The following is a 27,546-nucleotide window of genomic DNA, read 5'->3' as shown; positions in this document are numbered from 1 at the left end:
ACTGGAGTATTGTGTCCAGTTCTGGGTGCCACATTTCAGGAAAGATGTGGAGAAATTGGAGAAAGTCCAGAGAAGAACAACAAAAATGATTAAAGGTCTAGAAAACATGACCTATGAGGGAAGATCGAAAAAAATGGGTTTGTATAGTCTGGCGAAGAGAAGACTGAGGGATGCCATAAAAGTTTTCCAGTATATAAAAGGTTATTACAAGGAAGAGGGAGAAAAAGTGTTCTCTTTAATCTCTGAGAATAGGACAAGAAGCAATGGGCTTAAACTGCAGCAAGGGCAGTTTAGGTTGGACATTAGGAAAATCTTCCTAACTGTCATGATAGTTAAGCACTGGAATAAATTGCCTAGGGAGTTGTAGAATCTCCTTCATTGGAGATTTTTGAGAGCAGGTTAGTTATACAAACATCAGTCAGGGATGGTCTAGGGCAGTGACTCTCAACCTTTCTAGACTACTGTACCCCTTTCAGGGGTCTGATTTGTCTTGCAGACACTCAGGTTTTTCCTGACTTAAAAACTACTTGTTTACAAAATCAGACATAAGAATACAAAAAAGTGTCACAGCACGTTATCACCGAAAAATTGCTGACTTTCTTATTTTTACTATATAGTTATAAAATAAATCAATTGAAATATAAATATTGTACTTACATTTCAGTGTATATTATATACAGCAGTATAAACAAGTCACTGTCTATATGAAAATTTAGTTTGTACTGACTTCACTAGTGCTTTTTAGGTAGCCTGTTGTAAAACTAGGCAAATATCTAGATGAGTTAATGTATCCCGACACACCTTTGCTTATCCCCAGGGATACACGTACCCCTGGTTGAGAACCACTGGTCTAGCTAATACCTAGTCCTGCCATGAGAGCAGAGGACTGAACTAGATGACCTCTCAAGGTCCCTTCAAGTCCTGCAATTCTATGATTCTATGAAATATGCAATCGCTTGCCCAGAAGAGTTTCTTGTGGAAGTATCTTTTCTCCACAGCTTGCTGACTGGGAATGAGATGGACCTTATACTTCCTGGATCCTGTGCCCTGGTTTTTGATGGCTCCATGATAACTGCTGGTCTTTACTATTCTGGTATTCTTGAGATTGAGGCATGAGGATAGAGAGTTGGGGAGGTAGAAACACATTGTAAAAACATGCAAAAAGGGAGAGACACTTTAATGGAGAAAGCGAAGAGTCAGCTGCCATTCAATTACATTGCTGTACATTACTGTATATTATATAGTGAAATTAAATTGATTTTTGTTGCAACTTCCACTACAGAGAGATGCTGTGATACTAATGAAATTTCAAAAGACAGCAACAAAAATCTTGTAGTCTGGAGTGGGCGGCAATATACCCAGAAAAATAAACTCCTCAGCTCCAGTCACATTTGTGTTTTTAGACATGCTAGAGCCTACTCATTCCCTTTATAAATAACTGGGGGAGAAACTGGCAGTAGCATCACCCACCGGAAAGATGGAGCTTACCAAAGTCTACCTACTGACTCTGTCCCCAGAAAAAAAATGTGGGTGAGGAGCCACAGCATGTCCAAAAGCACTCTTCATTTTTTGTTGCTTGTGAGTGCTTTTTAGGGGGAAGATAGCAAGACAAAGTTGACCCTTGGCATTAGAAGCCAACCGCTGTGTGCAGGAGAAGGGGAAGGAGCTCGGTAAGGTATCATCCCCACCTGAAGAGCTGACATCATGAGCCAGATGTTCAGCTATATCCAGCCAACGCTGAGCACAGCTGAGGATGGATGAGGCACAAAGGAGCCCTTGTGCATTCCCAGATCTGCCCCAGTCCAGTCTCCAGCTGGGTAAAGCAGCCTAAACTCCACTGGCTGCCTACAGCTTCCTCTGTGGGCTCCGCCATTTCTCCCTCTTATGCGTGTTTCATTGGGAGGAGGGGCTGGCAGAGGGCAACCAGAGCTGAGTTTGCTGCTTGCAGTCTTATGAGGCAGCGTGAGAACACCCCCCAACCCCAAGTTTAGTACTTCACAGACTGGGGGGAGGGGATGGAGATAAAAAAGAGGGGAATCTCAGGGGATAGGGCTAGAGGAACATGGGGAGAAGAGAGACACTCTAGACAGACACGAGTGGAGATGTGGTGATGAGGGAACCCACAGAATCTAGGGCACAGAGACACCAGAAAGATGCCTGGGGAATGCAGAGCTCAGAGGGAGGGCGATATACACTCAGCCCATAAGCCTAGCAGCCAGGCCAACAGCTGAACACTTCTCCAGGGCCCTGTGAGGAAACTGCGGTCATTAGGCTGCTCATCCAAACGGTAGCACGTGCCCCCCTGCCTGTCTGAGAGCATCCCCTATTTGACTGCTAACTTGCCATACACTCTGAACACAGCGGAATTGTGCTCTCGGGAAGGGACAGCTGAACTCAGAATTATACTCCCCGGCTAAACGGAAGCAGTGTCGTCTGTACACAAGTGTGGTGGCACATCACCTGCGTCCATTGTAGCTAGTTTCCATTTCAGGTTTTGGGGATTCTCTGAGGTGCTGTGCACCTGCAGCTGCCAATGACTTGAAGCTGGACTTGTGGGTGCTCAGCACTTTGGAAAACCAGAACCTATCCCTTCTTCTTAAGAGCTTTGTATATGCTAAAAGCCTGGCCCAGAGTCAACGAGTCTTTCCACTGACCTCACTGTGGATCAGACCCCACGCTGCCTTTTCTCATCTCTGTAAGCTTTTCCTAGGGTGGACCAGTCAGTGGATGGTGTAGTCCTCATAGAATCATAGAAGATTAGGGTTGGAAGAGACTTCAGGAGCTCATCTAGTCAAACTCCCTGCTCAAAGAAGGACCAATACCAACTAAATCATCCCAGCCTAGTGAAATATTGTTTCCTAATATCCAACCTAGACCTCCCGTACTGCAACTTGAAACCATTACTCCTTGTTCTGTCATCTGCCACCACTGAGAACAGTCTAGATCCATCCTCTTTGGAACCTCCCTTTGGGTAGTTGAAGGCTGCTATCAAATCCCCCCTCACTCTTCTCTTCTGCAGCTTAAATAAGCCCACTTCCCTCAGCCTCTCCTCATAAAGTCATGTGCTCCAGCTCCCTGATCATTTTTGTTGCCTTCCGCTGGACTCTCTCCAATTTGTCCACATCCTTTCTGTAGTGGGTAAGGCCCAAAACTGCACACAATACTCCAGATGTGGCTTCACCAGTGCTGAATAGAGGGGAATAATCACTTCCCTCGATTTGCTGGCAACGCTTCTACTAATGCAGTCCAATATGCCATTGGCCTTCTTGGCAACAAGGGCACACTGCTGACTCATATCCAGCTTCTCATCCGATGTAACTCCCAGGTCCTTCTCTGCAGAACTGCTGCTCAGCCAGTCTGGACAGTAATAACAGAGGACAAATAGATGCTGGCGTATTCCACAGATGCAAATATGGAAGAATTTCCCTTTGCTTTTTGCTATTCTCTTTCGGCACAGGCACCGCTTTGCTGCCATTCATCAGTGGGTGTAGGAGATCTATCATCTGAAGAAACAAAGCCAAGTATTTGATTTGGATGCATGATTAAGTTGGCAATATCCTCTCCCCTCCCGCCGCACACCCTTCACTTATATGCATTTTGCACTGAACACAAACTACATGGTGTGAATCATCACAAACAGCTTCTGTGCCTCCTTTGGGGAGATGAAGACTAGCCTAAGAAGGGAAAACATGCAGAGGGGTTGTTGTTTTGAATGGATTTAGAAAAGGCCGATCCTTTCTCGACCTTTCACCAGGAGGGCTTGAGGTTGCTATTTAGCATGCAGGTTTGGCAGAAGGTTAGGTTACCGAAGTAACAAATCATAACTACGACTGCTCCCACTATATGCATTGCCACCATCAAGAGGGTCATGTTCACAACAGGTATTGCTCTTGTCTTCAGGAGCTCCAAGGCAACCTTAGGGGGTTCTTGACGTTTTTTAGCAGCACTGCTGGACATGGGAAGAGGGGGACAAACCAATGTGGACTATATGCAGATCTTCGCCCTCTCCTCAACTGCTTTTCTTCACCTTTGAAATGGCTGTGACTAACGTGGTGCCCTCTCCCTGCTGTCTCCACTGTTCGCGCTGTGTACTAAGCCCTAATGGGAACAAGGAGGGCCACAAGAAAGCCTGTTCGCATGAAATTTCCTGCCGTGTTTTACAGACTTGGCTTTTCAGACAGTCTGGATGTTTGTCTACACCAAATCCTTCCCATCAAACAGTCTGGGAAGGGAGGTTGCCACACTCACATTGCTGCCTCCACCTCCAATGTCTGGCCTCACCCCAATCCAGAACAGCTACAGGGGTGGATGCTGAACACTTCGGACTCCCCACAGAAGGGCTGCCAGGGTTTCAGGGGAAAGGGGCAGTGGAGACAACACTCTGCCTTTCTATGTCTCTCGGGCTCGGAGTCACTGTACACAACACTGGCGGCTGCAATATGGCTCTACATGTTTTGTCATGACAAAGTATATTTCTTACCTGTGGAGCAGACTCATCTCCAGTAACTGGACTTGAACCCTTCATATTTGAGTCTCAACATTCCTTTATGGTATCAAGTCGTGAAACTGACAGGCCTGTCCAGCAGCTGGTTATGGCTCCTTGTTTCTCTGCCCCAGACCCAAAATGTTAGAGCAGCCTCAAGGCTGCTCTAACTTATGCCACCTGGTAATAGTTCCCTAGGGACCAAATGCCAACTGGTGATAGCAGAAATGCAGCATGCTTTAGCAAAAGCCCCACCAGCCCTTGCACATTCCTTGTGCTGGGGGATGTGGAGTGGGGTGGGTGTAGGAGCTGGTTCTATATCACTTAGAACCAAACCCAATCACACTCAGAGTTTCCCCTGTAGCAGGGCTTCAGTTTCCTTTATGCTGCCCTGAAATTTTTCATAAGACTGAAATCTTTACTGCATGTCAATCCTTACAATAAACACAATATTATGTATTGTCACACATTCCTGATTGACCCTGACCTGTATTTTATAATTCACTTCTGTCCAGAGATGCACCCTCAGACTAGTTCCATCTCTGTTGGAAGAATAGTCTCTTAGATATACACGAAATATATACATTTAGGATCATTCTGATATCACACATGAGTGAAGGAGTCTTGATGGGCACTCAGGCTTAATAGCTACAACTGATACTTCAGTTTCTGAGTCTGGGCTTGTTAAAAATATTGAAATATTGTCGCGGCTATTAGGACAGCAGAGAAAACGTCTAAGAAGATGCTCTACATTTTACACATCTATCCACCCACCTACAGAAAAACCAAGCACTACAGAAAGATCAAGGAAAAGTGCATGAAGTGGGACCAGGCCCAAATGTTGTGTTATAGTTTTGAGAATATGCTAATAAACTCCATTGTGTATGTAACCTTTCTGCCCCTCTGAGTTGGCAGCAACAAGGGCTGAGTTCAGTATCCAAGGATTCCATTTCAATAACACAATGCAAAACCAGCTCGAGCCCCCACCCAGTGACCTGGGACAATTACATACCACCCCCCGGGCGCCTCTAGGAGGCAATACTTCCCCACTTGCAAGCACGGAGTCTGAGTGTAGCAAAATCCTTCTAATAAAGGAGGGAAACAATGCGGCATCATGTTGGAGAAACACCACAAACAGGATTATAACACAAACCATAAGCAAACACCCACCTCCAAGTACGTTTAGCAATGTCTTTTCCCCCTTAGGGTCTTAAGTCCAATCACCCCAAAGTCCAACATCCTAAAAGTCTCTGGTCAGTGCCACCCCAGAGTTCAAAAGTTTATCTGCAGAGCTTTACCCCCCTAGCCTGGCTGGAAATGGGTGGGGGGACACACACAGGGTGTTAAGGAGCACCTTACTCGGGCCAGGGCCAACTGCTCTGCCTCTCCATGGAGTTCTGCTGCAGCCTTCACCACGACCAGCTCCACTACACCAGCTGTGCCGCTCCTCCAGCCGACCCGTGAGTCACTCCAGCCATCACTGCAAACTGCTCCATTCTGCTCACTGTTCCATGGGCTGCTCCAACATGCTGCAAACTGCTCCAATCTGCCAGCCACTTAGCAATAGATCTTCAGGCTCCCCCACTAGTTAACACAGCACTCAGTGATCTCAACTCAGTAAGCTTAGCTCTTTTAGTGACTTCAGCTCTTAGTGATTTTAGCTTGCAGTGGGGGAGCCCCAGTGCTTCTGCACCATTGGCCCAATGTGAATTCAGCTCAGCAGCTTCTAGATGGACTCCTAATGGAATCAAAATTATCTCTACTCTTCAATAGTGGAGAGAGGAGGATGTGCAATTGGTGTTCCAGGCCCTCAAAAGGTGCCCATACCATCAAGTACACACACCAGCCCCCAACCTCTCTCATTTCAATGGGTTTTGGCACCCATATCCTTTGTCTAGCAAGTGCTACTTAACTGATATTGAGACATCTCTTTCATAAAGTAGTCTCATAGTTCCTCATTAACATAATCAGGGTGACAACACTTTATTCTTCTTGCCCCAATAACAAAGAAATTGGGGATCCTAGAGCTGTCAAAATAACCATCCCAGGCTGCGGTGGGCTATGCTAGATGGGGTGGGTGTGCCAATGCAAATATCTAAAATTCCTTTCCACACTCCCCATAATTCACCACCAGATGTCAGGGTAGAGCTCATCCTGACTATGCTTACATGTACATCATAGTGCATAAGAAGTTTTGGTGTGTGGAAAACAAATGACTGTAGGGATGGCGGGAATTGGTGCCACTGAATCCTCCTCTATGTGTTTTTAGAAAACCAAATAGCAGAATAATTTCTGTAATTACTTTTTAGACCTCTGATCTTTTCATTTTCAGACTGGCATAGTGCACAGTAAATCATATTGGAGTGTATCAGAGTTCACACTTTCCCAATGAACAATGAGGTAAATCATGTGCCAAGAAAGAGAATACCTGCAAATTCACCAATTATGGAAAACTTCCCATGACTTGCATGGTGTAGACCAGGCCTGCACAACATGTGGCCTGTGGAGGCTCACCGTGCGGCCCGCGGTGGGGAATCAAAGGGCACTGGGGTGCCCGCAGCAGCAGGGAGCCCAGAGCTCTTTAAATCTCAGCAGCGTCTGGGATTCAAAAGTCTCTGAGCTGCCTGCAGCAGCGGGGAGCCCAGACCTTTTTAAATCCCAGCCGCAGCCAAGATTCATAGAGCTCAGGCTGCCCGCAGCAGCAGGGAGCCTAAAGTCCTTTAAATCCCAGCCGCGGCCAGGATTCAAAAGGCTCTGAGCTGCTCGCAGCCGCAGGGAGCCCAGAGCCCTTTAAATTCCAGCCACAGCTGGAATTCATAGGGCTCTGGGCTGCTCGCAGCAGCAGGGAGCCCAGAGCCCTTTAAATCCCAGCTGTGGCCGGGATTCATAGGGCTCTGGGCTGCCCACAGCGGCGGGGAGCCCAGAGCCCTTTACATTCCAGCGGCAGCCGGGATTTATAGGGCTCTGGGCTGCTGGCAGGGGTGGTGAGCCCTGAGCCCTTTAAATCTCAACCACGCTGGAGATTCAAAAGGCTCTGTGCTGCCTTGCAGAGATTCTCTGCCACGGCTGAGATTTAAAGGGCTCAGGGCTTCCCCCTGGCACAGGCAGCCCAGAGCCCTTTGAATCCCAGCAGCAGCTCCAGCAGATGGGCTGGGGCTGGGATTTAAAGGGATCAGGCTCCCCTCAGTGGCAGGAGTTCTGGGCCATTTAAATCCCTGTCCCAGCCCCACAAAGCTCCGGGTTCCCCCAGCTGCCGGAGCCCTGGACTCTTTAATTTGCCCCTGAGGGCTCCCAGCCACTTTTTCAGCTGGGAGCCCCTGGTTGATTTAAAATCAAGTATCACCTCCCCACTCCCAACCTTCCTTTTTGGCCCACAGCTGTTTTGGTGGGGTGGCGCTGGGGAAGGAGGGTTTGGTTCTGCGGGGCTGGGTGGTGCTGGGGCGGGGTGTTTCCGTGGGGCCAGGGGGTTTTGGCCCTCAGCTGTTTTCTTTGGAGTAATGTGGCCCTTACCGCTTTACGAGTTGTGCAGGCCTGGTGTAGACTCAAGCCTTTGCCGTCCAGCCCCACTGCAGTCAATGGCAAATCTCCCATTGACGTCAATAGGGGCCGGACAGCATCCTGTGGACCGGACTTCCTGTGACTCTGCCACTTATGCAGTTATTTACAGCAGTGCAAACAGTATAAAAGGTACTTTGCACAGAGTGCAGCGCAATAGAGAACCAGGCCTATGTGCTTGAGTACTCAGGAGAGGCTCTCACATTGTGTACAAAGCTAGACCTGGAGAAAGTCTCAGTTGTTTTGTTTTTAATGGTATAAGCAAAATTTAAAAATCAAGAATCAGAATGAGCTTGGAAATAAGGAGGTGTTGCTGTCAGTTAGAGCTATCTTACTATATGTCGTAATACCACCACTTGTTCTGAATTCTAAAACAGATTGATCATATTCTGCTTGCTCAGATATAGCTGATTAGCCATTCACTAGCAGAAAGACAAACCTGCCTTGATAAATCATTTGCAGTGTAATACCTATGAGTGAAGGTGACGAGATTCACAGGATGTGCTCTTTATGGAATTAAATTCACACTGGCACAGAGGAATTCCCAGCTTCAGCAAAGCTTTGATAAAAATGTAAAACCACTCTCTTCAGTTACTAGCCTGACAAAACAATTAACAGTGCAATTCATTTATGGATGAGCTCACCCCCCTCTCATTACAACACCTGAGTGATCCTGAGCCAGCGGTCACTAAAACTGAATACACCTATGCCTACTTTAGAATAATGATGCCAGGAGGAAGTGGGTGAGCGCATGGCTACAGTAATGGCTTTTTTTAGCTTCATATCTTTATTGGCTGAAAGCAACACCAACTACCCAAGAAATGGTGCTATTTTCTACACCATTGCAGAATGAATAAATGAAGAAGCTACACTCACATTTCACAGCAGATGATGCAGCAACCAGCAATGGAATGCACTCTTTTGTATGCTGGAACAGGGGCTATGTGCATCTGGTAATTACAGGCCCCTAGATCAGTGTTTCCCAAACTTAGAAGGCTGCCTGTGTAGGGAAAGCCCCTGGTGGGCCAGGCCAGTTTGTTTACCTGCCGTATCTGCAGGTTTGGCTGACTGCGGCTCCCAGTGGCCATGTTTTGCTGCTCCAGGCCAATGGGGGCTGCTGGAAGCGGCGGCCAGTAAGTCCCTCGGCCCGCATTGCTTCCTGCAGCCCCCATTGGCCTGGAGCAGCGAACCATGGCAACTGGGAGCCGCAATCAGCCGGACCTGTGGATGCGGCAGGAAAACAAATCTGCCCAGCCCGCCAGAGGCTTTCCCTACACAAGCAGCAGCCCTAGTCTGGGAAACACCTCCCTAGACCATTACATCCACTACTCTGGTACTACTCCTAGGCTGTTAGCAGTGAACTCTGGCTTCCTTCTGAATTCTTATTAAACCCCATGGGCTAGCATCTCATTTCCACCAAGGACTGTTCACACTGCTTTGTAAATAAGAATCTGGTGCTATGAAATTTCCTGAAGCTTAACATCTTCAGAGAAGCAAGATTTACCTGGCACTTGGCCCAGGATTTCTAAAAGATCACCTGCAGCTCCAAGATGAGGAGTCTGGGCTACAGCTTTACTCCTCTGTCACCATGGAACTTTCGACTCTAAGAGTAAAACTCGTCTGTGCCAGAGACAGAGCTTTCTCAAGGCTGGTCCTACACTGTGGAATGAACTCCCGCAGGAACTAAGGACCATCACGAACCCCTCCAACTTCCTTCCAAGCATAAGGTGCACCTCTGACTGGGCTTCTCTAGTCAGTGTGGACATTAAATTGTTTAATTAAATAAAATAAGCTTACCACAACATGTCCCACACAAGTCCTACCCCCAAGATCAGCTATCAGAACTGCCTTAAGGAAAGAGAAGGTCCATAACAGGAAAGGCAGAAGTGCCTGCCAATGAAGAGTGGCATTAATACAGCCCCAAAAGACCCTCACAGGCAGGATCCTTCCCACGGGTGTGTAAAAGAATGTGCTGGCCCAAGGGACACCCTTCATCTCCGCAAGGAGTGAGGCTAAGATGAAATCCTGCTAGTGGGCTCTGCTGCTCCTCAGGGAAGGATGAGGGGAAGAAGAGATCTCCTCCCACTGGCTACTCTCTACCTTCCAGTGGACATCACATGTAGAGGCCGGTGGAGCAGTGTAATGTCACTAGTGACGATACCAGAGCAACAGATGCATGCACATGAAGCAGATGTGAGTATGCAGCACCTCACCTCCATGACTTCAGTGTTTAGTGCTAGTATAATGTTAGGTGCATGCAAGAACGTGCAGCCACCGGGACTGTTGTCAACCACAATGATGGACACTCATATTCACAGTAGTAGACAGTTTATTTATATTAATGATCACCACTTTTCTAGAACTTTGTAAAAATCATCTTGATGTAATCAGATGGGTTAAAGCCCCAAAATTAAAGATTTAATTATGGAGAGCTACTGGTTAAGGTTGTAATGGGGCTGGCACCCCAGGGAGGAAATTAACTACATCTTATTGGATGGAACTCAGCCTCTCAGGGCAGGGAACAGCCGAGGGAAAGATTATTGCATCTCTAATGCACAATCCCCTAGCGCTCCTTTGGGCATGGTAGGGCTGTGCACTCCCCCCTTCACCGGGCTGTCTAGACCCGCAAAATTAAAATCTCTACCTTAGAGAAGATAATTTCTTCTCTGATGCAGATTCATGGTAGGTGTGTGTGTGTAGGCGCAGGTGCCCAGCATGCTGGAGCCAGAGAACTTTTGTCTGGCAGTACCCCCTAAGGGTGGCACTTGGGGGCTTAGCCCCTCCCCAGCCATATAAGGGCGGGCCTGCTCCATCCTGTTCAGTGTAAGCTTGAGAGTTTGTCTCTCACACCAGCAGAAGTTGGTTCCCATTTTGGACATTTGCAAGGCAGCCATTTGGTCCTCTGTACATGTTTATGAACCATGATGCCATTGAATCTCAGCGGGATGGCAAATGTTGGGAAGGCAGTCTTGCAACCCTTCTTTAAATAGACTCTGAGCCCCACCTCCTGTGGGCCCTGCTTGTGAGTCGCCTGCCTGGAACACATGGCTGCATCTACGCAAAGAAGAAAACATGGTTAGTTACTATAACTGTTTTTCTTCGAGATGCAATGCCCATGTATATTCCGCAATCCACCCTGTCACCTGTGCATTAGAGTCTCTGCTTCTGATGTTCGGTGCAAAGGAGCAGATGGGGGTCAGGGCACCACTTCCCTTATATGGCCTGGGGAGGGGGTAATGGCCCAGGATGTGAGTGCTAACCCTACAAGCACCACTAGGCAAAGTTTCTCCAGCTCCCGAGTCCTGGGTGCACACACATCTACATGGAATAAACATCTGCATCACATCTTGAAGAACAAAAGTTACAGTAAGTAAGTGTGTTTTACCCACAACATCTAAATTAATAAAAATATATTAGTCCATTATGCGTATCTACATTTGTAGGATAAATTGTATGATGTTATATTGCATTATTTAAGAAATAGTCACATGCTATGTAATTATAGACAATCATAATGCATCTACATGAGGGGGAAGAGTTAAGGTTAGCATGCAGGCTACATCTGAATTCTCTTTAATATCTTATGAGAGGTGAAAATGATGAATTATCCATTTCTCAGCAGCAATCAGTTCTTCTGCCAACCATGAAATTGCTACAAAATGTATTGGAAGGACAGAACAGGTCATGCTGGTGGGGAAGTGGCATTATATGTGAAAGAAAGTGTAGAATCAAATGAAGTAAAAATCAAATGAATCAAATTGTACCATAGAATCCCTATGGATAGAAATGCCCTGCTCTAATAATAAGAACATAGCTGTAGGGATATGTTACTGACCACCTGACCAGGATGGTGACAGTGACTGCGAAATGCTCAGGGAGATTAGAGAGGCTGTTAAAATAAAAAACTCAATAATTGGGGATTTCAATTATGTACCCAGTCAATATGGGGATGTCACCTCAGGACAGGATGCAGAGATAAAGTTTCTTGACACCTTAAATGGCTGCTTCTTGGAGCAGCTGGTCCTGGAGCCCACCAGAGGAGAGGCAGTTCTTGATTTAGTCCTAAGTGGAGCACAGGATCTGATCCAAGAGGTGACTATAGCTAGACTGCTTGGTAATAGTGACCATAATATAATTAAATTTAATATCCTGGTGGCAGGAAAAACACAACAGCGGCCCACCACTGTAGCATTTAATTTCAGAAAGGGGATGGGATGGGTTGGATCACAGAAACTGCCTTTGGGAACTGCCAACTGACTTACCTAGACTACTTCTGAGCCTGTTTACCCTGGCAAGTTGGGACTTCAAACCCTTCCCTAGTTTGAGCCAGACATGCTAGCTTGCTGCAAACAGACCCAGGTCTGAACCACATCCCCTAAAAGCTGCAGGCTTAATTGAAAACAGCTTAAGAAGTGTTCCCGTCTCCAACACTCAGATGCCCAGCTCCCAATAGGGTCCAAACTCCAAATAAATCCGTTTTACCCTGTATAAAGCTTATATAGGATAAACTCAAACTGTTCACCCTTTAGAGAGGTATGCACAGCTGTTTGCCCCCCCACCCCCTGGGTTAATTAATAGGTAAAAAGTGATTTTATTAAATACAAAGTAAGTGGTTCCAAGTAATAACAGACAGAACAAAGTGAATTACCAAGCAAAATAAAATAGAACAGGCAAGTCTAAATCTAATACAGTACAAAAGTGATTACAGATGAAATTGCACCCCCCAGAGATGTTCCATTAAGCTTCTTTTACAGACTAGCCTCCTTCTAATCTGGATCCAGCAGTCACTCACACGGTTACTGTCCTTTGTTCCAATCTCTTTCAGGTATCCTTTACGGGTGGAGAGGCCACCTCTTGAGCTACAAGATGGAGTTTTGGAGTCACATGGGCAAGTCATATGTCCATGCATGACTAGGACTTTACAGGTGGCAGCCATTGTTCATAGGCTACCTTGAACATTCTCAGGTAGACTTTTTAAGTGGATTGGAGTCTTTCAAGGTTCCATTGTCTGTTAAGTGTTTCTTGACTGGGCACTTAACTTACAAATTCCTTTCTTAAGAAGCTGACCAAATGCTTTACTAAGGCTACTTAAAATCAAACGAGTACACAACCAATATTCATAACTTTTAATACAAAAAATGATCCATGCATACAAATAGGATGAATATATCCAGTAGATCATAACCTTTCCAGAGATATGTTACATGGCATATCTAGCATAAAACATATTCCAGCTATGTCATATTTACATTCATAAGCATATTTCTATAAAGCATTATGGGGTGAAACGTCCCAGGGGAACTACACAAAAATGAGGCGATTGGTTAAACAGAAATTAAAGGGTACAGTGCCAAAAGTGAAATCTCTGCAAGCTGCGTGGAAACTTTTTAAAGACACCATAATAGAGGATCAAGTTAAATGTATACCCCCAAATTTAAAAACAGAGAGAACCCAAAAGAGCTACTGTGGTTAAACAACAAAGTAAAAGAAGCAGTGAGAAGCGAAAAACCATCCTTTAAAAAGTGGAAGTTAAATCCTAATGAGGAAAATAGAAAGGAGCATAAACAGTGGCAAATGAAGTGCAAAATGCAATTAGGAAGGCCAAAAAAGGATTTGAGGAACAGTTAGTTAAAGACTCAAAAAGTAATAGCAAATTTTGTTTTAAGTACTTCAGAAGCAGGAAGCCTGTTAAACAACCAATGGGGCCACTGGACGATCAAGATGCTAAAGAAGCAGTCAAGGACGATAAGGCCATTGTGGAGAAGCTAAATGAATTCTTTGCATCAGTCTTCATGGCTGAGGATGTGAGGGAGATTCCCAAACCTGAGCCATTCTTTTTAGGTGATAAATCTGAGGAATTGTCCCAGATTGTGGTATCATTAGAGGTGGTTTTGGAACAAATTGATAAATTAAACAGCAATAAGTCACCAGGACCAGATGGTATTCACCCAAGAGTTCTGAAGGAACTCAAATGTGAAATTGCAGAACTACTAACTCTAGTCTGTAACCTATCATTTAAATCAGCTTCTGTACCAGATGAACTGGAGGATAGCTAATGTGATGCCAATTTTTAAAAAGGGCTCCAGAGGTGATCCTGGCAATTACAGGCCTGTAAGCCTGACTTCAGTACAGGCAAACTGGTTGAAACTATAAGTAAAAGAACAATATTGTCAGACATATAGATGAACATAATTTGTTGAGGAAGAGTCAACATGGTTTTAGTAAAGGGAAATCATGCCTCCCCTCTGAGCCCCCAGAGTGAACAACAACCAAAAACTAACAACACACACAGAAACTTCCCTCCCTCAAGATTTGAAAGTATCCTGGCTTCTGATTGGTTCTCCGGTCAGGTGACAGCCAGGTCTACTGAACTTGTTAACCCTTTATAGTCAAAGAGATATAAAGTACTTCTGTGCTATTAACTTTTCTTATCTGTTTATGACAGGTCAGTTTTCAGAATACAGAGAGGTAAATAGTGTTGTCCCCCAGGGATCTATTCTGGGACCAGTTCTATTCAACATATTCATAAATAATGTAGAAAAAGGGGTAAACAGTGAGTTGGCAAAATTTGCAGATGATAGAAAATTACTAAATATAGGTAAGACCCTGGCAGACTGTGAAAAGCTACAACAGGATCTCTCAAAACTTGGTGACTGGGCAACAAAATGGCAGATGAAATTTAATGTTGATAAATGCAAAGTAATGCACATTGGAAAGCATAATCCCAACTGTACATATAAAATGATGGGGTCGAAATTAGCTGTTACCACTCAAGAAAGTGATCTTGGAGTCATTGTGGAGAGTTCTCTGAAAACATCCACAGGATACTGGGCTAGATGGACCTTTGGTCTGACCCAGTAGGGCCGTTCTTATGTTCTTATGCTATGCAGAGAAAGTGCTCTTACAGAGAATGTAAATAATATTGAATTATTTCATAGTACAACAGTTGCTCACCCTTATTGGAATGCGCCTCGAGGATGAACCAAACAGGGTTCTATAGAAACTACTCTATAAACCAAGACTACCAGATTCTTGACATCTTCTTCACTCTCTGCACAGCTCAGGCAGCACAGAGAAAGTGGAAACTTCCATCAAGTTCTCAGGCGGGCCAAGCAGCAGGCAAAGGGCCAAGAGAGCTGGCTTCTATTCCTCTCTCACTGCAGTCACCAGTGCAGGGGGTGTACTGGGAAAAGGGGAGAGACATCATTGGGGAGGGCCAGGAAGAAGGTGTGTCCTTAGGGGAACATACATAGCTGGTGCAGTTGAGGGCTTTTCCCTGCTTCACTAGTTTCTTTCGTGGCCCATAGGGCTGATTTGCTACCTCACGGGACAGCTTCTTCTGGAGCACAGTGACCCCTGCTCCGTCAGACTCTGCTCCTTGAATGACAAAGTCATTTGCTTGTTAATGCTGCACAGCGGATTGTGGCAACAGTGCTTCTCTAGACCTCCTGCACCCCCAAGCAGTCACTGTACCAATAGTCCAACACAAAAGATAATCCAGCGTTCAAATCTGAAACTAACCCCTTCATTCAGTCTCTGAGGCAAGACCATTTAAATTGATCCTTTGCCCAGAGCAAGGTTGAGGCCGGACTTCAAACCAAAGTAGGTAATGATCTGATCACAGAGAGTGCAGAACGTGCACCTCTCCTGTTTCAGAGCCCATCCAGAAAGCAAGCTGAGTGTTTCCGCTACTGCCTAGGGGCTACGAGCTACCGAGCTGAGCCCCAAGATCCATTATTTGTATAGGTATTGGAGTCACCCTAAACAAAACGCAGGCCAGACATGGCTCCTATTGATTTCAATGGCAAAATCACCCCTGCCTTCGATGAGAACAGGGGCTGATCTACACTCTAAGGCCTGATCGGAGAAAAACTTTATCCGCTTTATTAGGGAGGTTGAAGGATAGAGGGCAACCTAACCCCCATACAATTCCAGTTGTCACTCAATCCCAGGAATCATGTAGGCTGTATTACTCTCTTTTCTGAGCTCTCCAGCAGTGTTGCTGCACAGTCAGACAGCTGCTGCTTTTGAACCACTCAATAAAAGAAAAAGAAGAAAGAGCGATGGGCAATTCAGTCTTCATAAAGGAGCAGAGCAGCCTTCCAACTTTGCTGTCAGAGGAAGAGGGCAGTTTAAAATGCAGTGTTTTCCTTGGATGTTTACCAGCTAGCCACCACATTCATGAGTGATTTACAGATGGCTGAGTTGCTGCAGTTTGAACTTTTATTTAAAAAGGTGAAATCAGGAACATTTAACAGCTCCCAATATAGTTTCTGGGAACTTCCAAAGAGTCAAGTTATTTACAGAGCATGTTGTTTGCAGCACTCAGGCTATTTTTATATTTATTTGAACTTTTATAAAACATGCCTACCTAACGCGCTCAGTAAATTGCACATGTACTTAAATACAAAAGTGCATACAGACGCCATGCTGGACCAACATCCATATAATCCACCCTCCAGACCAATGACAACTCCATCCTCCAAACACACCCACACCGTTCTCTGCTAACCACTGAATCACACTCCTTTCTCCTAGAAAGCATGGGGAACACGGCCATCAGACATCTTGGGCTCTGCAGCCTAAATTTACCGTAAACAAATTTGACGTATGTCAGTTCAATAGGTGGGAATATTATAAGTTCCAGCATCAGAGAACCTACACTGAAAATGCCCTGCTGCCCAACCCCTCCAATTTAAATTTGGAAGCTGTTAGTTTGGGCTCAGTTGCCATGTCTAAACTAGCAGAAAACAAAGTTAGATTTTAAAATGTGTTCGCAAACATGTTTTAAATTAAAGGAATGTCTAGACTAGGAAAAGAGGCCATGGTTATGCTGAGGTTCATGAACATATTACAGGTGTTAAAACCTGTCTGCACTAGATGCTAACACCTTTTTAAACAACCCAACTCAAGTATCTGCTAAAAACATCTCCTTCCTACTCCAGACAAGGGAGACTATTTCCCAAAGTGCCTAAGGGTCACAGAAGGACCCTAAGCTACAAATCTTCAAAAAAAAAATCATCAATGGAAGTTAGGAGCCTAAATACCTTTGAGGAGTTGGACTGAAGTGCTTCAGTCACTTTTGAAAATGGGACATAGGCACTTTGGAAAATGTTACCCAAGGTCTAAGGTAGCCCGGAGCCAAATCTGTGGTGCACAGAGCTATGACTGGTGTTCTGTGTACTGCAACGTTAGCTGCAAGAAGTTGGCCTATCGGTGAAGGAGCAGGTCAATTCAAGCTGGAGACTCTTGGGATTAGCCTTCACTGCACCTGGAGCTAACACTACAGGTACACCTCAAGTGTTACCAGACACCGCCCCCCCCCAAGATTTCTGGCCTTTATGCTTGAGCTGGCTGGCCTGGTAGGAAGGGTGGGCAGGAGCTCAAGCGCCCGAAGCTCATGCTGTAGCATTACAGACCACTCTCCCCTTTCTCTTGGTCTTTCTTTGCCTCAATCTAAAGCAAGAGGCATGGGGAGTGAAAAGTACAGGCTGCTCTTTGCTCTTGGTGTGTGGAAAACATGACAAGAAATCATTTAGAACTTTATCGATCAAACCCACCACTTGGAACTGCACCTGTGAAGCACCTGTACACCACAGAGAGAGAGCAGCCATTTGCCCCACACTAAAAGCAACAGGAGGGAGACAAGGCAAGCGGAGTCATGATGGAGCCCAAAGCAATAGACTAGACAGTTCCTAATGCCTCTAGCATTGCACTGACTTGATACAAACACACCTGGAAAGCATGTGACCCATTCTCCACTGCTCATTTCCCTACAGACTTGCCCAACTGCCCAGCTTAGACAAAGCAAGACTCAACAGTGAATTAGGAAGAGATGGCAGTTCTGGCTAGACTGTGAAACCCTTACTCATGCTGGTCAGTATTAACTCTCAGCAGCAATCTCAGCTGACTTCCTATTGTCTATTTTTCTGTAATTCGAGACAAATGTCTTGCACTGATGCCGACTCTTTTATAGTTCAGCTGTCAGGTTGTATTGGATAACAGAATAAAAATGCCAAGCCGTATAAAACGGAGAACTTTCTTTGCTGTTATAAAAAAATTCATGCCAGAAGAAAAATAACTTTTTAAATTAAGAAGGAAAAACTCAACAATTTAGTATGCAAATTTGGAACTCTAGGAGATCTGATATCTTCTGCACCAATCTCAATTAAATAGCAGCCCAATCATTTTCAAAGGGAAAAGGACGGATTCATTTCAGGATGCTTATTCAAAAAAGAAGAAAAAAAAGATGAAAATATGTTTGCCATCCATAGCAGTTTATCCGTGAAGAAAAATTACCAAGAAATCAACTCTTTCAATAGCTGGAACAAGACTTTATTTTTAAAAGCGCAAAAGTAGCACTTATGTATGAGGCTTTCAGAGAAATACTTCATTCAGGTCAGAATCAATATATTATTGTCCACAATGACTTTTCTAGAAACAAGGTTAAAATAAAATTTCAGACAGGGTTACTGATCTGGATCGACAAATGGAGGGAGCCAAGCACCTTGCAGAGGCAATGGAAATTCCACTGATGGATCTTGCAACCACTGCATCTGAAACCACTACTTGAATTAAAACTAATTAAAGTAAATATGAACCCAGAAACAAGAATAAAATCTCTGGAGAAGTCAGACACATTACATTACTGGTAAGTCATCAGATGTATTGAAGAGGATCTTTCTAGATCTGTTTTTCAGAATGTAGAGGAATTAGATCTAGGAGAAATGCTTCTTGCCAGCTGTAAGCACTTCATTATCTCCAGTGGAATCTGTTTTGCTTTAACTTCTCTGACTAGAATAATTCCTAGGTGCAGCTGCCCTCAGGTTATAAACAGGAAAGCAAGAAAAAAACATTTTATGGTTCCAAAGCATTACTGGTCAGATTGGGGCTGTTTAATGCAAATAAATCCTAGACTCTAATTAATGGATGGAAATTTTTGTACCTCAACTCACAAGGTTAAACTCTGCCTTCAGAGAGGCATGCACAACTGCCATTGCAATCAGTAGCCATTTCTCGCTTTCCAGAATAAACCTCTGGAATATTCTCCAGGCAGTCAAACAAACAGCTTCTCATAGCTTGGTAAACCGAGAATCTGAGGGCTCTTCAATCCAGAATGTATCTCCTCTTAGAAACCTAGGAATTGCTTTAATGCATTCAGAGCATGACAGACCTGCAAATGAAGCCCAAGAGAGAAGAAGCAGTGCAGGTAATTACAGTAAAGTCATTTAATGACTGTTTAATAGGATGGGAGGAGAGGCAGCATAATAGTTCTGTGAGCTCCAGCTGGAGGTACTGAGAAGTTTGAGTATTTAGAAATATAGATGATCGTACGTGTAGTACAAAGAAGATGCATTGTTTCTAGATAACATGCTAGAGAGAGCTGAACTAAAATCAGGAGAGCTGAACTAATATCAGGAGAGCTGAACTAAAATCAGAGGGATTTAAATAACAGTGTGTCCACCTTCCCAATTAGCTGTGTTGACCAACATCAGTCGATATCTTGATCACCAGGCATAACACTCTACACCACAGAACTGTAAACAGACTTTTAGCATCTCACGCCCTGCTGAAGATCCAGCTCCAGATCATCTCAATACCACACTTAGAGGACGAAATGCTTTGTTAAGATACAAGCTGCATTCAAACCTGGTGGTGAGAACTAAATTTTGCCTCCAGTACTATCTCCTGTCACTCTGCTGAAGCCAATGGGCTGGCAGTGGGGTGAGGGAAAAATTAGAGCCCAGGATGGGTTTATATTGGGGGTGGGGTGGGGGGTCGATGTACTGACTGGCCTCTGCAATGTGATCAGCTGTTTCAGTGTGATCAGTGTTGCGACACCTAGGCTTCATGCCCAACACTGCAATTTTGGGAGATAGAAACACACATCTATGGTAGGAGAAAAACTGAACTGCTAGTGTATCTGTAAAACCGTTGGGTCCTCTCACATGCCTCAGCTGCTGCTTCCATGCAAGGTCCTTCCATCTCTATTCTACTCTGTTTCACCGTATAAATTTCCACCTGTCCTCCCCTCTACTTTGTCTCCATCTGTCTCTTTACTTCCAGACCAATACCTTCTATTACAAGTCCTGACCCACTTCCTCAGAACTGATTGTTTGCCGCCCAGTGCTAGGACTAGTCTGAGAAACGGAGGCTTGTCTAAATGGTGCCCCCTGCAATGACAGCTGTAGTAGGTGCTTGCTGCTTTCAGGCACTGCAGATTTACCTAGTCTGTCCCAGTGACCTAGACTGCTGCGATCCCTATGTGAAGGACTCATACTCTACCAGACGTCTAAAGTGATTTCTTGTTAAAGTGACTAATCTAAATCTAGTCTATACCTAACTTGATAATATTATAAGACAACACTTGTTCTGCTTGAGCTATACAGGTGTCAGGGGATCTGGAATGGGTCTCATGCTCCAAGACTTTGGAGGGTAACCACTAGCAACAGGCTTGCAAATCGAGGTTATATAATGTGCCCTCACATGACCCACGACAATCAAACTCTAAAAAATTGACACATGAGGGAAAAAAGAAAGGAGACTGATCAGGGTCAGAGAAGGACAATGAAGCTAGCCGTAAGGCAGACAGAATCTGCCTAATGTCATGGCCGGCTCCTGCAGTCAGAATACCATACAGATCGCAGCAAGGGAATTCGGTGTTCGACATGTTGAAGGAAAATTAAAAATGAAAGGTGCTCTCACCAAGTAACCCGTTTTGTTGTACACATTCTTGGGTCAAAGTGTTTCCTCCCTGACCTCCGTGTGAGGCTGACGTAGTCTTTTTCCAGGGTAGTTGCAGTTGACTGTTTTTCTCCATCTTTAAATTAACTTTCCCTAATACTTCAGAAAAAAAACCAGGCGATGATATGGTTACACGTGAGATCAACATAAAAACCACAGGCTAAGTAAGTGCAGGAACCATGTGATTATAATTCAGGAAGTCAATGATAGAAACAGCAAATAGAAAGAACAACAATTTGTATATACAGGAAAAATGTTTCAAAAACAACAACTATTACTTCCAGGAGTTTTCTAGTTCTTATTTCTATTGGAAGACCCATAATGGCCTGTCCCAGAGATTTAGATCACCTGGATTGCACTCTGAGTGTCTGTGGAACTGGCAACATCGATCCTTCTATTTCTTCAGGCAGCCTCAGTAAGGAGAGGGTACTAATATACAGATATGCACCATATTGTGTGATGGAGAAGCTGGAAAGTGAGAGACAAGGAGGAAGGAGGCAAAGAGGAGGCACCTGACGACTGACAGAGAAAGGCACAAGGACAGACCTTCAGCTGGTGTATAGTTGCTGTAACTGAAAATTTACAGCCGCTGAGGATCTGTCCCATAGTATCCAAGATCTGGAGTGATTTTACCATATATGTAGGCTTGTGATGTTATCCTAAACACACAGGATGCACGAAGGAGATTAACCAGCATGAATATTCACCTGTGGCACAAAAGGCATCAGTGGACCAGCCTCTTGGTCAGATACCATCCCAGCCAGGGCTTTGTCATGCCAGGCCTTAAAAACCTCTAAGGAAGGAGATTCCACCACCTCCCTAGGTAACCCATTCCAGTGCTTCAACACCCTCCTAGTGAAAAAGTTTTTCCCTAATATCCAACCTAAATCTCCTCCACTGCAACTTGAGATCAGTATCCTTGTCTTCATCAGGTACACCCGAAAACAGTCAGATTCCATCTTCTTTGGAACCCCCTTTCAGGTTAGTTGAAAGCAGCTATCAATCCCCCTCATTCTGCTCTTCCGCAGACTAAACAAATCATTCCCTCAGCCTCTCCTCATAAGTCATGTCCAGTCCCCTAATAATTTTTTGTTGCCCTCAGGACTCTTTCCACATCTCACCACATCCTTACTTGTAGTTGTGGGGCCCTAAAACTGGACACAAGTACTCAATGAGGGCCCTCACCAATGTCGAGAAAGGGGAATACCACATCCTCAAGCTGCTGCAATGCCTACTTATACCAGCCCAAAGCCGTTAGCCTGCTTGTAAAGGGACACACCTTACTCATAATCATTTCTCGTCCACTGTAACCCAGTCCAATTCTGCAAGAACTGCTGCTAGCCATGAGTACTAGTCTCGTAGCATGCATGGGTAATTCTTCCGTCCTAATGCAGGACTCAGATATGGAATCAGCACTTGACGTCATCGAATTTCTTTGGCCCAGTCTCTAATTTTCTAGCCCTCTGATCCTGAGTCGGTCTACCTCTTCCAGCTATCTACCCACTCCTCCCCAGTTTAGTGTTCATCTGCAACTTGCTTGAGGTGTGCAGTCCATGCCGTCCTCTAGACATTAAGAAGATATTGGCAACACAAACTCGGCGCTCAGCACCCATAGCCCTTGGGCACTGCCAGCTTGAAGACCGGTCCAGTGCCAACTAGAACATGGAGCCAATTAGATTACTAAAACAGCTGAGCCAGACGATCTAGCCAGCTTCTAATCCACCTTATAGCTCCATTCATCCAGCCATACTCTTTAAACTTAGCCCAGCAAGAACCTAAGGGAGACCATATCAAAACTTTAGACTAAAGTCAAGGAATAACACATCCACTTTCCCCTCTGCACCGCAGAGCAGTTATCTCTCAATAGAGGCATATTGTTAGTCAGCGCATGACTTGCTTGGTGATCCATGCTGACTGTTCCCGATCACTTTCCTTCCTCTAAGTGCTATCAGCATATTGATTTCTTGAGGACCTGCTCCAGTGATTTTTCCAGGTTGTAGGTGAGGTCTTTCGAGACTGTGAGGCGTGTAGCTCCTCAGATCCTCCTTCATTCCCTTTTTAAAGATGGGTCACTAATTGCTTGTTCTCAGTCAACCTGCTTCGGCCTACCTCCCCCGAATGCCATGAGATTCAAAGATTAATGACCAATGGTTCGTGTAATCACATTCACCAACTCCTTTAGCAACCCGGATGCAGCACATCCGCCCCAGGGACTTGTGCTCGTCCAGCTTTTCTAAATAGTCCCCAAACCCCTTCTTTCTCCACAGAGGGCTGGTCACCTCCTCCCCATGCTGTGCTGCCCAGTGCAGTAGTCTGGGAGCTGACCTTGTTTGTGAAGACAGAGGCAAAAAAATCATTGAGTATTTTTAGCTTTTTCCGCATCCTCTGTCACTAGGTTGCCTCCCTCATTCACTAAGGGGCCCACACTTTCCTTGACTTTCTTCTTGTTGCTAACATACCTGAAGAAACTCTTCTTGTTACTCTTAACGTCTCTCGCTAGCTGCAACTCCAAGTGTGATTTTGCCTTCCAGATTTCACTCCTGCATACCTGAGCAATATTTTTATACTCCTCTCTGGTCATTTGTCCAATCTTCCACTTCTTGTAAGCTTCTTTAGTTTAAGATCAGCAAGGATTTCACTGTTAAGCCAAGCTGGTCACCTGCCATATTTACTATTCTTTCTACACATCGGGATGGTTTGTTCCTGCAACCTCAATAAGAATTCTTTAAAATACAGCCAGCTCTCCTGGATTCCTTTCCCCCTCATGTTATTCTCCTAGTGGATCCTGACCATCAGTTCCCTGAGGAGGTCAAAGTCTGCTTTTCTGAAGTCCAGGGTCTGTATTCTGCTTCTCTCCTTTCTTCCTTGTGTCAGGATCCTGACTCGACCATCTCATGGTCACTGCCTCCCAGGTTCCCATCCACTTTTGCTTCCTCTACTAATTTTTCCTGGTTTGTGAGCAGCAGGTCAAGAAGAGCTCTGCCCCTAGTTGGTGCATCCAGCACTTCCACCAGGAAATTGTCCCCTACAATTGCCAAAAACTTCCTGGATTGTCTGTGCATCGCTGTATGGCTCTCCCAGCAGATATAAGGGTGATTGCAATGTAGTAACTTCTCCTAGATGCCAGAAGAAAGCCTCATCCACTTCATCCCCCTGGTCTGGTGGTCTACTGCAGACTCCCACCATGACATCACCCTTGTTGCTCACATTTCTAAACTTAATCCAGAGACTCTCAGGTTTTTCTGAAGTTTCATACCAGAGCTTTGAGCAGTCATGCTGCGCTCTTACATACAATGCAATTCCCTGATCTTTTCTGCCCTGCCTGTCTTTCCTGAACAGTTTATATCCATCCATTACAGTACTCCAGTCACATAAGTTATCCCACCAAGTCTCCGTTATTCCAGTCACATCATAGTTCCTTGACTGTGCCAGGACTTCCAGTTCTCCCTGCTTGTTTCCCAGGCTTCTTGCATTTGTGTATAGGCACTTAAGATAACTCGCTGATCATCCCACTTTTTTAGCATGAGACAGGAGTCATCCCCTCTTGTGCTCTCCTGCTCGTGCTCTCTCCCGGTATCCCATTTCCCCACTTACCTCAGGGCTTTGGTCTCCTTCCCCCGGTGAACCTAGTTTAAAGCCCTCCTCACTAGGTTAGTCAGCCTGCTTGCGAAGATGCTCTTCCCTCTCTTTGGTGGAGCCCGTCTCTGCCTAACACTCCTCCTTCTTGGAACACCATCCCATGGTCAAAGAATCCAAAGCCTTCTCTCCACATCATCTGCGTAGCCATTCATTGACTTCCATGATTCGACGGTCTCTACCTGGGCTTTTTCCTTCCACAGGGAGGATGGACGAGAACACCACTTGCGCCTCAAACTCCTTTATCCTTCTTCCCAGAGCCACATAGTCTGCAGTGCTCTGCTCACGGTCATTCTTGGCAGTATCATTGGTGCCCACATGGAGAAGCAGGAAGGGGTAGCGATCTGAGGGCTTGATGAGTCTCAGCAGTCTCTCCGTCACATCGTGAATCCTAGCTCCTGGCAAGCAGCAGAACTCTTGGTTTTCCCAGTCAGGACGGCAGATAGATGACTCAGTCCCCCTGAGGGGAGAGTCCCCGACCACCACCACCCTCCTCATTCTCTTGGGAGTGGTGGTCGTGGAACCCCCATCCCTAGGACAGTGCATCTCGTGCCTGTCAATTAGTGGAGTCTCCTTCTGCTCCCTTCCCTCAGATGTATCATCTAGTCCACTCTCTGCATTAGTACCTGTGGAGAGAACATGAAAATGGTTGCTCATCTGCATCTGCATTGCTAGTACATGGACACTCCTATTTCTTCTTCTCGAGATCACAGGCTGCCAATTTTCTTCACCGTCCTTCTGTCCCCGCTCCAATTCTTCAGAATGTTGTGCCCGTAGAAGCATATCCTGACACCTGTCCAGGAAATCTTCATTTTCTCTTATGCAACACAGGGTAGATACAAGGTCTGGAGAAACAAGAATTTTCTCTTCCAATATGGAGACCAGCTTGCACTTTATCCAGACAAAGTCACTTTTGTCCTGTGGAAGAAAGACAAACATGGCACAACCTGTGCAGGTCACAAATCGCTCACCATCCATATCACCTCTCATTCAAAGATAGTTTATATGCAAAGGAGCAGCCAGATCTAGCTGATGGTCAGTTATGCCGCTACAGATGGAGTGGGGAGAAGTAGCTTGGGTTTTGGATTCAAAGGCTGTCAGATATGAAGTGTCTCCTGCTCAGGTACAATTCCCAGCCTGAAATGGCAGTCTTTGTTTCTCATGCCGGTTATTCTTGGCCTGCTTGTAGAACTACAAGGGCAAAAGAAGTAAACACCTGCAGTTCCAAGGGATGAGGGTATAAGAGCATACAGCAAACCAGCCTTCCTGCAGCAAGCTCCAGCTAACCAACCGCAGCAGCGGCAAAACACAGAGAACTAGGAATGTGGAAACCTCAGAATGTTTATACCCTGTCCACCCACACAATTCCCCTTCCCTCCAACAACCCTCTGACCTCTTTGTGGGGCTAATGTCTCAACTCTTTACTTCACAGTGAAGTAGAGTGGCCTGCTCAGATTGCAATGCCAGCCATAGGGATGAGCACAGGGACAGCTTGCCCGATGCACCCTCCTTTGGAGGAGCAAGGGAGGAACCAATCTCTACTTGCTGACCAGGTAGCTGGCTGGAATAAACTGCTTCATGATAAGGGGCAAGATAATTTACTCTTCACATAAAGCGGAGTGAGAAGCAGAGGACGAATTGTTACTCTGAGACCCCATTTCTTCGCTGTTCTCTTCCTGCGGTGGTACGTGCTACCTCTTACTCTGGGCACGTTGCAAGATTATAGTCTAGCCCTTCATATTGGCTCCATGTTGATGAACCGAGTCATGATTTGTGCTTTCCAGATATCGACTGGGGACCTAATAATTCCTAGAGAGGAAAGCATTTTTTAACAAACCAGCATTTTCTTTATATTCATCTTTACACCCCTTTTCACGAAATAAAGTAGGTCATGCTCTTTCAGTGGACAGTAATAGGCTTCCGGGGCTTGAAGCGGATGCGTCCGGTGGTGAAATTGGAAAAGCTGCACCTTTTTTCACTTTAAAAGAATATTCTCTTTTTTATGGAGGGAAGTGTAATTAATCTGCAGTCTATTTAGACAGTACATTTCCCACCACCTGACTGAATTGCAGGCAAAGGAGCTAGCCAGCAGGGTGTCACTCAGTCCAATATCTAGCCAGTAGAGAGCTCCATAATCCTTAGAGCAGTGGTTCTCAACCAGGGCTACATGTAATGCTGGGAGTACGCAGAGATTTGCCAGGCGGTACGTCAGCTCATCTAGACATTTGCCTAGTTTTACAACAGGCTTCGTAAAAAGCACTAGCGAAGTCAGTACAAACTAAAATTTCATACAATGACTTGTTGCTCTGTATACTATACACCGAAATGTAAGTACAATATTTATGGTAGAATTGATTTACTTTATAATGATATGGTAAAATAAGTAAGCAATTTTTCAGTAACTGTGTGGCTGTGACACTTTTGTATGTTTATGTCTGATTTTATAAGCAAGTAGTGTTTAAGTGAGTGAAACGTGGGGGTATCCAAGACAAACCAGACTCCTGAAAGGTTGACAGACACTGATCTAGAGTGCAAGCAAAGGCAGTAAAATGCTGAGGTCCAAAGGGGTCAGGACTGGGCAGATAGCAGGCTGGAGGGCGGAGCTTGAGAGCTGGGGTTGAACTGCTGAGATCTAAGCAGGGAAGCTGTCTGTTGCCAGCAGCAGGGCGCCAGCAAGAGCTGCAGCAGGAGGTTGCGGGGATAAGTGTGCGTGTGTGACAACAGGACGAGGGTGCAGAGGGTTCCTGACATGACCATGGGTATGTCTACACTGTAAAGAAAAACCCGGGGCAGCGAGTCTCAGAGCCCAGGTCAACTGACTCGGGCTGCGGGACTAACAATAGCAGTGCAGATGTTCCCCAGGTTCAGAGACCCTCCCCCCTGGCTCCAACCTGAGTGGAACTCCTACACTGTTATTTTTAGCCCCGCAGCCTGAGTCTATTGATCCAGGCTCAGAGACTCAGTCCCACAGGTTTATCATTGCAGTGCAGTGAGACCCTCATTGACCCGGACTCTGGCCAATGGGGTCTGCAGAGCATAAATGTAGCCAGGACAGAAGTGGACTAGAGGGAGAAACTAGTATTGCCAAGGTCCAGATTTCAAAAAGGCACAAGTCAGACTGCAAAAAA

Source organism: Chelonoidis abingdonii, chromosome 6 (assembly GCF_003597395.2).
Source record: "Chelonoidis abingdonii isolate Lonesome George chromosome 6, CheloAbing_2.0, whole genome shotgun sequence".
Classification (NCBI taxonomy): Eukaryota; Metazoa; Chordata; order Testudines; family Testudinidae; genus Chelonoidis; species Chelonoidis abingdonii.
The sequence above is the reverse complement of the archived record's forward strand: the minus strand, read 5'-3'. Positions refer to the sequence as shown.